Source organism: Artibeus jamaicensis, unplaced genomic scaffold (genome assembly GCF_021234435.1).
Source record: "Artibeus jamaicensis isolate MK-2021 breed Jamaican fruit bat unplaced genomic scaffold, CSHL_Jam_final contig_588, whole genome shotgun sequence".
Taxonomy (NCBI): Eukaryota; Metazoa; Chordata; class Mammalia; order Chiroptera; family Phyllostomidae; genus Artibeus; species Artibeus jamaicensis.
The window spans coordinates 4201669-4213733 of NW_026521895.1; the positions used below are offsets into that span (position 1 = coordinate 4201669).

At 38.7% G+C, this 12065-nt stretch overlaps 1 protein-coding gene across 2 annotated transcripts in view; it reads left to right on the plus strand.

The window, feature by feature from the left end:
* PRKD1 (protein kinase D1) overlaps positions 1-12065 on the plus strand; it is a 325299-nt gene that overhangs the window by 219260 nt on the left and 93974 nt on the right. The gene's annotated exons all lie outside the window — the stretch shown is intronic.

Below are 12065 nucleotides of genomic sequence, written 5' to 3' on the forward strand. Positions count from 1 at the left end.
TTCAGCTTATCCCTGACACACTTCTGTACATCTCCTTCAGGTAGCCCATGATCCAACCAAACTGAACAGCTCTGCTCCTTGAACCGCCCTTTGCTTTCCAGATTCTGGGTATTTCTTTCTGTCTGGACTCTGCCTCTTATCAGCTTTGTCTTTTAAGGTTCACATTTACCTTCAGAATCCACCTGAGATCCCACGTTCTGCATAAAGGTCTCCCTACAGTTGCAGTGTTTGCCACATTCTGTCTAGTGTAGGTTTCGTGCACATAATATGTCTTCTGTTTGACCGTAATAAGCTCCAGAAGCACCAGAACCGTATTCTCCTTGTCTTCTCTGCGCATCCTCACCTCTCCTTCCCTCTTTGTTTCCTAGCATTGTGCCTTCTATGTAGTTGCTGTTCAACAAATGTTTCTTGAGTGAATAATGCAGTGAGAAACAGAAAGGTATTTAATTTTAAATAACAGTGATATTGATGAAAGTGGTATTTCAGGAAAATTGGTAGTCTGACGTTAATTACATGAAGGCACTGAGCTGATTTTTCAGAATATTTGAAACTTACAAAGGGAAGTAAAATTATAATGACATCCTAACTCAGGTCTGTCCTTCCAGGCATAGGGAGGCTCTAACAAAGCCTTTGAGATAGAGGTTAAAGAAAATTCTTCCAATTTTCATCTTCTCCTATCAATATGCATAGTTCAGTATCCTTACTGTAACCAATGTTAAATAAACAAGTTCATAAAAATACCAAGCCTCATTGATGTTCCCAGACATGACAGTTATATTTCTAGATGATCTAGTGTGATAGAGAACTGTGTCAAATGGCACACCTAAATTCTTAGTCACGTGAATACTTGCGTGTATACACACGCACACACACTTTAAGATTTAGTGGCTGTCAGATTATGTCCAGTGATCCGTGGCCACCTCGCTAGTTTTCACCTTCCATTTCTTTCTACAGCATAGTTGGCAGTGGAGAATGTCATTGGTAGTGTAATTGAGAATTATATCTGTATGCAGCGATTTTGAAAGTATAACTGCTCATTTTCTCAGCACACTCCTAGTGTTATTGGCTTGTGCTGATCCTTCTAAAAGCATTTCACCATTAAGTACGTGCATTATTAAATATTAAATACAGTTTCTCCCATGTTGCATATTTGGATCCAAAACACAGAATCAAAACTATGATCGCTGAGGGCAGGTTTGGGTATTACAGAAAGGACAGTGTAACTATGACAAGAGGGAAATGTCTCTCAGAGGTAATGTTTTCTTATTTTGTAATCATTGGCCATATCTAAGGGCCCTCCTAATAACTTCAGTGTAATAAAATTCTCTGCTTGGTTTACATTACTCGGAATGCAGTGGAGGGTAACGCCTGTCGTAAAGACTTCTCATATGCACGGTGCCTGGTGACAGGAGAGGGCGGGGGCGGCCCCACAGGGGCATTCTCTATGACAGCAGCATAGACATCTCACTCACCTTCAGCCCCGTTATGAACACATATATGTATGATTAACTTGGGATTACTCAGAAGCAGAACAGTTTTTCCAGGATAATAGTTTCTCTGTCTTTTTCTTTTTCGTCTTGAGCTTGTTAATTCATCATTTTCATGAACAGACAAATTGTCAGGAAGCAGACTTGAAAGTAACACAAGAAAACTTTCAGTTTTACTATGGAAGAAATTGGCGGAAGTAACTAAATAAGGTTTGGTGCTTTTTTAAATGCATCAGCCTCCCATTTTTAAAAGCAAGAAAATATGCAAGGGAGCAGGCAAACAAGAGGAAGTAATACTTTATTTGAAGCAGGAAATTTATCCCAAAATACCAGTATGGAACTGTACAGAGCTAAGCGGAAATAAATGGAACTGTGCTCCTCCTGAATAGTTTGCTTTTGCTGCTTTAATAAATTACCATGAACTAATTGGCTTAAAGCATCACAAATTTATCTTACAGTTCTGGAGGCCAAAAGCCCAAATGAATCTCACTGGGCTAAAATCACAGCATTGGCGAAGCTGCATTCCTTCTGGAGGCTCCAGGGGAGACTAGGTTTCCTTGCATTTTCCAGTGTCCACAGGCTGCCTGCATTCCTTGGCCCATGGCCCATGCCATCTTCAAAGCCAGCAGTAGTCAGCGAAGTTTTCACTTTGTTTCACTCTGCATTTGACTTTTCTGCTTCTCTCTTTCACATTTAAGGACCATGGTGGCTGCACTGTGCCAACCTAGATCATCTAAAATAATCTCACTATTGAAGATCAGCTGATTAGCAACCTCACTTCATTTGCTACCTTCATTCTCTTTGCCATAATATATTCACAGATTTGAGGCTTTAGATGTAGACAACTGGGGTGGGGGGGTGAGGCAGGGATTATTCTCCCTACCCTGGTTTTCCTTCTGGACTGCAAAGATTCACATCCAGCCCACACCCAGGATACACTTACCATCTCCCAAGATCCGCCAAAGTCCTAAACCTCATCAGCTCAGAAGTCCCAGATCTCACTGTGTGGTGGTATTCTTGGAAAAGCCTTTTCTGAGATTTGGGTATAGACTTTTGGATTTTGGTTACACAGAGCAGGACTTTTACAGACCTTAATATATCTGGTGCATGTGGACACACATACACACTCACACACTCTAACACAGAAAAGAGGAAAAGAAGGAAAATAGGAAGGAAAGAAAAAGAAAAAAGATAATAAACAGCAATAAAAGGTAGCTTATAGTGAGTAACAGTTCGCTGAAACCTCAGAACCAAGTAGGTGCTGAAATTGGTCTCAACTGCTTTGTTGCATGAGGAAACTGAGCCACAGAGACCTTAAGTCACTCACCTAAGGTCGCCTAGCAGATAAATGATGAGCAGGGGCCAAAGGTTTATGCCAGGGCTCAGATCCCAGAGTGTGAGCTCCTGGCTATGGCTTAGAACTATCTTACTTGCTCTACTTCCATCTGCTGTAGGGCAGTGGCTGTATATACTTGTGTCATGGAAGGTCAAGTTGATGAGAGCAGTAGCGGTAGCCTAAGCCAGCGGCTGCTGAGAGAATACCATGAAAGGTGTCTCACCTCACCTTTCACCTCTCTGGCTGCAAGGAATGCTAAAGAGACCACAAACCCTTCCCCTCTGAAAACTCTTCTCTGAATGCTCCACCGCAGTGCAGGGTAGTAGTCTACATAGTTGCTTGGAATCTGACCAGTTTATTACTGTGTAACTTTCTCTCAAGAGTAAACAAGGTGCCGTGGTGTCCAGAAATGGTAGCTTTGGTTCCTCGTCAGGTGGTATCAGGTGGTATTTTCTTTAGGGATGTATGTCCCTGGGGTAAGCTGAATTCAAGGTTTGAGAATTTCTCTTTTTTTAAAAAAATTTTTTTAGAGAGAGGGGAAGGGAAGTAGAAAGAGAGGTAGAGAAACTTCAATGTGTGGTTGTCTCTCACACACCTTGTACTGGGGACCTGGCCTGCAACCCAGGCATGTGCCCTGACTGGGAATCGAACTCACGATCCTTTAGTTTGCAGGCCTGTGTTCAATCCACTGAGCCACACGAGCCAGGGCAGGGCTTGAGAATTCTTAATGAAGGAATAGGCAGAGAGATAACAAGTGAGCCCACTGGGTTAGAGGTGAAAAATTCTCATTCAACAGGAGAACTCTTCAGGGTGGAAGCCTACCTCAGTCTGTTTAGAATCACTCACCAGCACCTCCTTAGGATGGGCCATCAGCTCTCCACAAGCAGCTTAGCTGTGAGAATAGACTCTGTCATCTTATGTAATCTTTCATGCCATGCTGGCCAAGAGCAAAGAACTATTTACTCATATGGATTAGAATCCAGAAAGGGGAAACACACCTGGTTTCTCCCCTTTGGTTATCCTAGCACAGAATTAAGTTAGAGGAGGGACGGCGCATAGGTAGCCTGGGCTTTGCTCCCATCCTTTCCCGTTTCTGTGGAAGATGGTTACAGGATTGCCCGTGGGGTGCAGTTACTGCACTCTCAGGTGAACATTTATCTGTTGGTAAAGGATGCATGCAAGTTTAAAGAGTTTTACTCCAGTAAGACTACTTCTTTTTCATAGGTTTGTAATCTCATTAGGCCTATGTTAGATAGACTAGACTGTTCTCTCCCATACTTTGACATAGAGCATCGGCATACTTTTTTTTTTTTTAACTGTGTTAGTCCTCATTGATTGTCATCATACAGGTCAGCCCTGGTTACATAGGGGTTTTGACGTTCTCAGACTCACATACAATGTTGTTTTATTTCCTCAGCTAGCAAATAATGATTGGTGATCACACCTTACATAGAAAGTATGTCATTGTTTTGTTTCTCCTTCTTAAGGCATAAAGAGGCTGGGAGGGGAGAGGGAGGGGATGAAGGTCTCAGCATGGTCCTCAGCTTCTCCCAGTGGTCAGAGATTTAGCTGTAGGTTGCCTCAGCCGGAATATCATAGGGCTACACTCTAAGGACATTTCACTCCTGCTCCAGTGACCCAAAGGCATCACTGTGAACTTTTGTTACTTCATCATGCCAATTACTGCAGATAAGAAAAGCGTAAACATGTGAGATGCCTTCTGCATTCTGAGTGAGGGCAGAAGGGCCTGCTCAATTGCTTCTATCTCTTTTATCTTTGTCTTTCTCAGCTTTTAGCAGGCTGGACTCTGCCCCTTCACTCCCTTGTGCCAAAGTCTCTGACCTGATGTTGAAAACTACAGAAGTGTTTTTTCGGGCCACACAAACCACCCTTCTCCAAAGTCTTTCTTGTTCCCTCCTGTGTGACACCCAGCTCTCCAGGTTTCCCTCAGCCCTGAGTTTCGCCTTGTAACAGTCCCTACAGCTGGCTCCTTCTTAGTCCTCCAGCCTCAGATCTAAACTTTGTTGCTCTACTTTTTACTTCTCAAAAGGCTTATGTCATCTCAAATTCTTCAGCCACTTTTTGAAATTATTTTTTGAACCCCTGTCCTTCATCTTGGCTTCATCTTACATTTTCTTCTGTTAACATAGTTTTCACATTCAAATGTCTCATTCCAAAAACTATGGATCTAAAACAGGCTTTATCTTTAAATATTCCTTTATGTTACAAACCCTGTTTATATTCATGATACCAGTATTCTGTTTCATCCATGCAAAAAAAAAAAAAGCCAAACGACAACTGCAAGAATAAACAAGCAAAACTGAACTGAGTCGTATTTTGCTTCCAATACTTATGCAACAATACACTGCAGGTTTTTCCATTCTTCAGTATTTCTACTGCCGCTTTCTTAGTCTAAACCCACCAGGATTCTTACTGCTCCCTAAAGTGTCGCTGTTCCCTTTATGTCTCCCCCTACATACCCCTGAACTCACTCCACTAATCTTGCCCAGACACCACCACTACTTAATCTGCCCAGCTGGGGAGGGGACGGGGGTCACAGGCAGCTTCGAAGGTAACGATAATTTTTTTCTTCAGTTAGATGGAAAGTACAATGACTCTTTATAATTATTTTTTAAACTACACATTCATTATATGTATTCTTTCATATGTGTGATATTTCTAACTAAAATGAATTAAAAATTTCATTTTGAAAAGAGTCCACACTAGGTGTTACTGCATTCTAGAGTCTCAATTTGAAAAGTCAAAGTTGTCCATCAGCCTGTCCCATAGCAACCACCCTCTGGGACTCCGTGGCTTTGCCCGCAGTCCCCTCCCCTCAGCGATGCTGATTCCTGCGGAGCCCCTCACTTCCCACACTTGTTTTCTCTTCTGAGTCAGTTCCCATGGTGTTTCTGTCTGAGAAATGCTGTTTCTTCAGTCCAAGATTTGTATTTTCCTTCATCTGCACACTCTCCCCTCCCCTTGCCTGGAGCTCTTCTCGACCTTCACAATCTTCAAATCTGTGTTTCCTTAAGACTGGGGTATAGTCTATTTGGCCTATTTTTATATTTAGTATTTTATTTTTTTTCCTTAACTGAAATGTAAAGTCCTAGATGGTTGACCGTGAATCTTTTGTTACTTTGTTTTAATTATGTTTTAAGGATGCTGTAGTTGTTTGGCTTATGAATGCCGTGTCGAAGTAATCCAAAGAATATTACTTTAAATGTGGAGCAAGCCAAAAAAATGTAGAAGAGCAGATATGATCTTTGAGTGTTGAGAACAATGGCCTTTGAAAACGGCTTCAAAGCTCTACCAGATGTAGTAATCCCGCAGGCGAAGTCACCTTTTGGAATGTTTGGCTGAGAAGCGCTTGTGCTAATGTTATGTTCATAGCACACTTTAGGAAAATGGGCTAAAATGGCCATTTGGTACCAGTTTAATCTATTCTCTGCTCACCATCAAATCAGTTTTCTTCCATTTTAAATGTCCAGTTTAAGTTCATTTTCCTCTGATGTTTTGGTAAATGTGGCATGTGGCTTGGTAACCATCTTCATCGGGTACTGAAAAGAGTCCAGGAAGAGGAATGCATTCTCTCCTCCCATGAGGCCTTCTGAATAGCAAGCGGCTTTTAATAAAGGCTGAAGCTTTTAACTTATTTCGAACTGGAAGTTAATGTACAGATTGTCCACAGTCTTTGATACTTATTTTAATGGTTACTTACTTTTTCAAATAATACCTTATGATTTAAGATGAGGATTAACACATTAAATGTGTGCCAATTGTATTATGACTCAAATACTCAGCCTATTAATTTAAATTTGTACATTTATATTAAAATACTATTTTCTTCAAAGATACAATGAAAATCATTTAAGAATTGACATGCAATTTAATAGTAAGATTTCTTCACTCTCATATATATGATTTGGACGGTAAGAATTTATCAGACTGTCCACTGTGTTACATGGTTCACACACACAGGCACACTTTCTGATAGAAAGAAATTGAAATTTGTTGAAGATGCAGCTACTCCTCAACTCTCCTGCTACTACTTCAAAAACATTGTGTAGGCAGGTTTAGGTGAAATTTCTATCAATCCTTTACGCAGAAACTATTTCAGAACACATGAAAGTTAAAACTCTTGTTCAATAAATGGTCTAAATCTAGCAAAATTTTAATATGGAAACCTGGAGAAAACAGTGATAGAAAGAAAAGGCAATTGCAGTGACATAAATGTTTATGTCACCTAAAATTTCTGCTGAAAGCCTAACCCCTTAAGATGATAGTGTCAGGAGGCGATTAGGTCGAGGGTTTGGGACCTCTGAATGGGATCAGTGTCCTCACCTGTCACATGAGATTCCAGGGAAAGACGGCCATCTGTGACCTAGGAATCAGGTTCTCACTAGACACAAATCTGCCAGCATCTTGATCTAGGACTTCCCGTCTTCCAGAACTGTTGTTTGTAAGCTTCCCCAGTCTTCAGTACTTTGTTTTAGCAGTCCAGAAGGACTAAGATGAAAGGGACGGTGTAGACCACGCCCAGTAATGGAGGGGTTAATGGTTTTAAGCACATGCTGTTCACTAGGCACTGTGATAAGCCTTTTCAGAGGTATAGAGATGTTAATTAATTTGCCAGGAATTACTGATTTACTTAACAGTAAAATTGTACTTAAAACCCAAGAATATCTGAAATCAGAACCCACATGTAGCTGATGAAATACTCTTTTTGCTCCCTGGATACAAAAGTTCTAAATAAAATGTCAAGAAAATTAGAACCCATAAGAATGCAAAAGAGTAATACAAAATAACTGAGTAAATCATTTTAGGAATAAGATGATATGACATTATTAGTAAGTCAATTCTTTTAATCTGTTCTGAATTTTAATACTCTTTCAAAGAAGGAATAACAAATTCAAATAAATGGCATCATATTTAATGACACTATACAAGCACAGTCCAATCAAGGTTAATAATATCTTTACTACTCTTCAAAATTGTTCAGAAAGTTTTTAGCAAATGTTGTAATAACACCGCAAAAATAAAAGAAGTAGAAACAGTGGAAAGTGACAGATAATATGACTTACTTGCAGTTGATACGATGCCTTGGAAAATCCATATGTAGGCCTGGATTCAGCTAGATCAAAGTTATTCTCCAGATCTTCCATCTCTAAAATGTCTGTTATTTGGTAGCCTAATTTGTCCACATTTAAAGCCTAAATCTCTTCATCTATAAAATGATGATAATAATAGCACTCATTTTGTGAGTGCTGGGGATTAAATTAAATAATGTATTGCTGACTGCACAGAACCTGTCTTCAAGTAAGTGTTCAAAAATGTCACCCTGTTATTAGCAAGTGCACTAATAAGAGAGCTTGAGAATAAAAATGAACCTTGAGTTCAGTAAATTAATGTAGAAAAATACTGTTTTAATACCAACCACTAGGTTCATTTTCTTTGCTCAATTCTCTCTTTAGAGTACTGCTGTCCATTACAGCTTTCTGCAGTCTGGAATTGGCTGTGCTTTCCAGTGAGCTCAAAGGTACTTACAGCCTTTGAGAACTTGAAATGTAGCCAGAGTCACTGGGGAACTGAATTTTTATTACTTATTTTTAAATATATTTTATTGATTATGCTATTATAGTTGTCCCATTTCCCCCCTTTATTCCTCTCTTTCCTGCACCCTCCCTCCCACCAGCATTCCTCTCCTCTTAGTTCATGTCTATGAGTCGTACATAGAAGTTCTTTGGCTTCTACAGTCTCAACCTTCCCCTGTCTATTTTGTACCTGTCATTTATACTTCTTATTCTGTGCGCCTTTTTCCCCATCCTCCCCACTTCCCCTACCTGCTGATAACCCTCCGTGTCATCTCCATTTCTGTGATTCTGTTCCTGTTATAGTTGTTTGCTTAGTTTATTGTTGGTTTTTTTATGTTCAGTGGTTGATAGTTGTGAGTTCGTTGTCATTTCAGTGTTCATAGTTTTGATCTTCTCCTTTTTCTTAGATAAGTTCCTTTAACATTTCATACAATAAGGGCTTGGTGATGATGAACTCCTTTAATTTGACCTTATCTGGGAAGTACTTTATCTGCCCTTCCATTCTAAATGATAGCTTTGCTAGATAGAGTAATCTTGAGTGTAGATCCTTGCCTTTCATGACTTTGAATAATTCTTGACAGCCTCTTCTTGCCTACAAGATTTCTTTTGAGAAATGAGATGATAATCTTATGGGAACTCCATTGTAAGTAACTGTCTCCTTTCCTTTTGCTGCTTTTAAGTTTCTCTTCTTATGTTTAATGTTAGCTAATGTAATAATGATGTGCCTTGGGTCCAACTTCTTTGGGACTCTCTGAGATTCCTGGACTTGTACATCTATTTCCTTTGCCAGATTGGGGGAATCAGCTCTTATTATTTTCTCAGAGTAAATTTTCAATTTCTTGGTCTTCCTCTTCTCCTTCTGGCACCCCTATAATTCAGATGTTTGAACATTTAAAGTTACTACAAAGGTTCCTAAGCCTTTCCTCATTTTTTGAATTCTTGTTTCTTCATTTTGTTCTGGTTGAATGTTTATTTCTTCCTTCTCCAAATCATTGATTTGAGTTTTCTTTCCTTCACTGTTGGTTCCCTGTATATTTTTCTTTATTTCACTTTGCATAGCCTTCACCTTTTTCTTAATTTTGTGACCATATTCAACCATTTTTGTGAGCATCCTGATTACCAGTGTTTTGAACTCTGCATCTTATAGGTTGGCCATCTCTTTATTGCTTAGTTCTATTTTTTCTGGAGCTTTGACTTGTTCTTTCATTCAGGCCATTTTTTTTGTCTTGGAATGCCTGTTTCATAGTAAGGGTCAGAGCCTTACGTATTCACCAGGGCAGGGCAACTTATGTTGCTGGGTTGTGGTGGTATATGTGGGGGAGGGGTCTGAGAGGGAACAATGAAACTGAATTTTTAGTTTTATTAAATTCAGATTGAATGACAACATGTGGCTAGTGACTACCGTATTGGAAATCAAAGCCCTGGAGTATCTCATTAATTCACATGGCTGTTTGCCGTTGTTATGCTGATGATCCTCAAACTCTGCAGCCCACGCCCTACTCTGAACATCATGTATGCCATGTATCCATTTGCTACGCCTCACCTACCCCAGCTAAAATACAAAGAACGCTCCCTGTGAAAGAGGTTTGCCTCCCAGTACCCATCCTTTCCCTCTGTAATGATATGAACCCCCATTTGGGAGGGAAACATTCTCTGCAGGATTCCTTGCAGTTAGTGGCTTCCAACAAGTGTGTGAGTTAAGGGAAGTGGGCTGTCCATTTTCTCTATCCTGCTGCCTAGAATTGATGGCCTTTTGGAGCTGGAGGAATAATCCAACTGAGGAGGTATCTGAGTGGGCAGCTAGCAGAACCCTAAGTTCATAGAGTGGCCGTAGCAGCATGGAGCTGCCTATTTCTTCATGTGAGAATGTAACACATTTTACTATGGTTTATGAACTATTACTTTGGGCTTCTTTTAAATAAACATATGAATCTAATCCCTCTGTAAGATATTACAAGGCCTACATTATGAAAATATTCAAGACATTAAAAATTGAATGAATGAGTCCCTGGGTGGGCTGCTCAGTCGGTCAGAGCATTGCCCCACTATGCCAAATTTGTGGGTTTGATTGCCAGTCAGGGGCACATACAAGAATCAACCAGTGAATGCTTGAGTGAGAGGAGCAACAGATTGATGCCTCCCTCTCTCTCTTCTCCATTTCCTCTCTCTTTCCCCCCCTTCCTCTGCCAAGTCAGTAAAAATAAATAAATGAAATTTAAAAAAATTTAAAATTTAAATGAATGAAAGTCATACAAAATAATAATAATGGTAATCATTGCCATACTAATGTTTGATGTCTTACCTGGCAAATAAAGTAACTGCTAAATAAATATTTATCTCAGTAACAACAAATACTTGTTGAATGAATGAATGTTCTTCTATGAATGATAGAGATGAGGAATTCATTCAGCATATACTCACTGACTACCTGAAATACCAGGCTGTATGCTCTGTTCTGCAGAATAAAAATGAAACAAAATAAAACAAAGACAAACAGAACAAAAACAGAGTTAAGATCCAGTATATTAGTATAGTATTTTTTTGCTGATGATTTGCAGATGTTGATTAGGATAGTTAGCTGAGACAGACTTTCAATTTAGAAACAGCATTTTCTGAAAGCTAAACAAAAAATGAAGCCACACTATTTCTTTCACTCCTGCAATATTTTCTCATAAATTTAAAACAAATAAACTATAAAATAAGTGTGGACCAAATAAGCTAGATTGGGCAAGCTTATTGTAAATATCATTATGTGTCAAAAACTTTAAAATGAGAATAAAGAAACAAGAAATATCTTAAATATTAGCAAATATTCATTATGACAAGATATATCAGGCATTCATCTAAATGTTTATACATATTTAATACCTAAGTAGTGAAGTAATTACTAACACACATCTGACGATATGGTAACTAAAACCTACAGAGTTAAGAAACATAGCCAGTCTTTGACACTTAGTAAGTCGTGAAGCTGGGTTTTAACCCGGGCATTCTCGCTCCAGAACCGGCACTCCTGGCCCATTACACTCTATTAAAGAACAAAATACTTGCTGATCACAAAGCAAACTCTGCCTTCACATGGACTAATACTCAATCACAGGGAATATTCTTCCCGATTAGGAGGAGCTACTATCAGAGGTTCAACAGGTGCATATAAAATTTCAGTGCTGAAATATCTCAGAGAAAATGTTTCTACTGTATGCAAATAAGTTATCTAAACAAATTATAATAGGAAACATCAAATTTATGTAAAAATTTATCTCTATCCCATTTAAACATGTCTTATGTTATTTATCCTACATTGTTGTGAAATCACTAGGTAATTTGTTCAAAATTAGCCCCTTGTTGCTTTTTATAATGACATCGTAATTTGTGATTTTAAAAGGGGATGAAATTAGAATAAATGCAAAAAGTAGGCATCAGTATAATATTGGTATGTGAGAAATAAATATATATTAAATGAATAAATGAACAGAAATGAAGTAATAATTCACTTATACATATGTAGATAATTTTGATAATAAAAAAATGAATTATTGCACAAAATTAATTAAAAGCTATCCATAGTTAATTTTAGATTAAAAATCTTAATCTCTTATTACTTGTGGTATTTTCTACAAATTGTTTGAGAATGATGACTTAAAATAT